Here is a 3,356-nt window from a genome sequence, read left to right as displayed (position 1 = left end):
GTATCGCATCGTCTATAAAGCAAACGGATACAATTGTCTTACTTCTCCCTGTACATAAACACAATTCGTTAAGCGACTTCGTTTATCTCGTTAGCCTTCGTTAACCTAAACCACAAATACGTTTACCGGGAGTCTTATTACTACAAGAACTCATTTATCCTTTGCTTACGTTAATCTAATCCGTGGAAACATTTATCATCAGGTTTTCAGAAGAATATACTTAACCTAACCTAAACCTAACTTAAACCTAACCTAACCTAACCTAATCCTGTTTTAAAGTGAGGAAGGATTATTTTGATCTCGTATTACGCCGAGGAGTGGCTCGTATAACAGCGGTGTCCCGAGAAAGGGGATTCGTTTACCCTTCGTTATCATGACGCAAAAACAGTCAGGTAAATTGCTTTGGTTTTCCTTAGTTTCAATGAGAGAGAGAGAGAGAGAGAGAGAGAGTGATGTGCGCATGGAACACTCATAAGTGCACGAGGGCAATCAGAAGTGCACAAGGGGGTAATCAGAAGTGCACGGGGGCAGTCAGAAGTGCACAAGGATAATCAGAACTGCACGAGGATAATCAGAAATACACGAGGGACAATCAGAAGTGCACGAGAGATAATCAGAAATGCACGAGAGATAATCAGAAGTGCACGAGGGATAATCAGATGTGCACGAGGATAATCAGAAATGCACGAGAGATAATCAGAAGTGCACGAGGGATAATCAGATGTGCACGAGGATAATCAGAAATACACGAGGGACAATCAGAAGTGCACGAGAGATAATCAGAAGTGCACGAGGATAATCAGAAATACACGAGGGACAATCAGAAGTGCACGAGGATAATCAGAAATACACGAGGGACAATCAGACGTGCACGAGGGACAATCAGGAGCGCACAAAGACGATCAGGAGTGCACGAGCAGCAATCGATCAGAAGTGTACGAGGGAGAATCAGAAGTGCACGAGGGACAATCAGACGTGCACGGGAGACAATCAGAGGTGCATAGAGACCCAACAAAAGTAAGGATCACTTTACAACTTCACGACTAAGGCTCCTGATTGACCCTCCCTGTGTAATCCAGTGAGACGGGGGGGGGGAGATACCATCGTACACACAATGGAGGGCGCCTCAAAGCTTAAGGAGAGAGGGGAGGTGGGGAGGGGAGGGGGGAGGGGGAAGAGGGAAGATAGGGAGGGTAGAGGGAAGGAGGGGCAGGGAAGGTGGGGTAGAGGGAAGGAGGAAGGGAGGAAAGGACAGTGAAGTTGCCTATACCAAGCAGTCTGGAACGTGTACACACACACACACACACACACACACACACACACACACAAAAGGGAAAATATAAATGTGAAAAAAATTGTAGTGAAGTCTAGTGGTGATCAAGGAATGTTGTGTGTGTATGTGTGGTGATGGTGAGGTGTAGTGAGGTGTGGTGCTGATGGTGGTGAGATGTGGTAGTGGGGATGGTGAAGGTGATGATAAGTTGTTGTAGTGATGGTGATGAAATACATCGATAATAGCAAAGTTGGTGATGAGATGTGATGCCCAAATTATAATAAACACCCATCCAACAGTCTAATCACTCTTAGTCGATGACCCAGTAAAGCCTTCAAGACACGCCCCACCGAGTGTCAAGGCCAACTCACGACGAATTCTGGTGCCTTGACACTAGACGCGCCCTATCACCCCTACAGAGGCCCTGGGGGTGAGAGAAGACAATGGGACATACTGTTCAGGTAAAGTCATGGCAGATTTGTGGATTATATCAAGAATTTAAAGGTGATAACATAGATACTAAGGAATGAAAACCAAAAATTCATTAGAAACTTTCATATGATACGTAAACTTTTTTGCTGGGATAGATAGATAGAAAGATAGATAGATAGATAGATAGACAGACAGACAGACAGACAGACAGACAGACAGACAGACAGACAGACAAATAAATAGATAGATAGAAAGATAGATAGATAGTTTTAACCCTCTCATAAAATCAACAACTTCCCATTAGCAAATAATTTCATCTATACACCACAACAAACTTTTTTTACAACGAACAATAAAACAACATACTGTAAATATAACATCTAAATACCGCCCCCTCCCCCTCCCCTCCCCCTCTTTATAAACCCATACTAAACCTTCCACCCACACACACACACACACACACACACACACATTAAAACTAAAACCAGCATTAAACTCTCGGGTACGTCACCACACTATAATAATCGATCAGCCGCATATCACACTGTGTAAATGACGCGTCCTGGCCTGAGCTACTTCGGTCTGGCACTTTTATAGATTCGGTCTTAATGCGATCCCCTCCAGTCGTGATTCGATTCCATAGATGTGGAATCGACGTGACGCTCTTGGAAGGCGATCACTTACATTGAGTCGTGAAACCAATCTCACCTCATCCATTGCTTCTGCGGGTTTGGCCTCAGCTACGATACCTGATTTTTCGGGAGGTGGGGAGAGAAAAGGGGGAGGAGAAAGATGGTAGGTGGGAGAAAGGGGAGGAGAGGGAGAGAAACAGGGGGGGGTAGTTCGGAGAAAGGGGAAAGAGGGGGGGGAGAAAGGAGGTATAGGTATAGCACCGAGAAGGGCAGAGAAAAGAAGTAGTATAGGTGAAAGGGAGAAGAGGGGGGGAAGAAGGGTAGGGTGGAGGGAAGGGAGAAGGAGGAGGAGAGAGGATAGAAGAGGGGGAAGAGATGGAAAAAGATAGAAAGGGGAGAAAACAGGGAAAGGGAAGAGGAGGAAAGGGTTGACGTACTACGAATGAGGAAGTGGAGAGGTAAAGATGGGGAAGAGAAGAAGGGAGAGGGAGAGGGGAAAGAAGAGAGAAAGGGAAAAGGGGGGGGCAGGAGGGAGGGGAATTTCTAATCGTCAGTTGAGGAGTGTAAGAGATGGTGAGTGTGTGTGTGTGTGTGTGTGAGTGAGTGTCTGAGGGTGTTTTGATGGGGATGTGTGTGTGTGTGTGTGTGTGTTTTGCTCATCATGGTCTCTGGCTCAGGTGTGGGTGACGGTGCAGGTGTGGGTGGTGTAGGTGTGGGTGATTGTGTCGGTGTGGGTGACGGCACAGGTGTGGGTGATTGTGTCGGTGTGGGTGATGGTGCAGGTGTGAGTGACGGTGCAGGTGTGGGTGACGGAGTAAGACTAGGTGACGGTGCAGGTGTGGGTGAAGGTGCAGGTGTGGGTGACGGGGTAAGTCTAGGCTGCAAATCGGAAATGACATGACAAAACAAAGGTATTGAGGGACAGTCTGGCAGGACGGGATTACACGCTCCATTTCCAACAATTCTTTGCCTCCCAGATCTTCAAAACCAGAAATCACATGTTTGATATTTGATGGAGG

Source organism: Homarus americanus, unplaced genomic scaffold (genome assembly GCF_018991925.1).
Source record: "Homarus americanus isolate GMGI-L3 unplaced genomic scaffold, GMGI_Hamer_2.0 scaffold59232, whole genome shotgun sequence".
Classification (NCBI taxonomy): Eukaryota; Metazoa; Arthropoda; class Malacostraca; order Decapoda; family Nephropidae; genus Homarus; species Homarus americanus.
The sequence above is the reverse complement of the archived record's forward strand: the minus strand, read 5'-3'. Positions refer to the sequence as shown.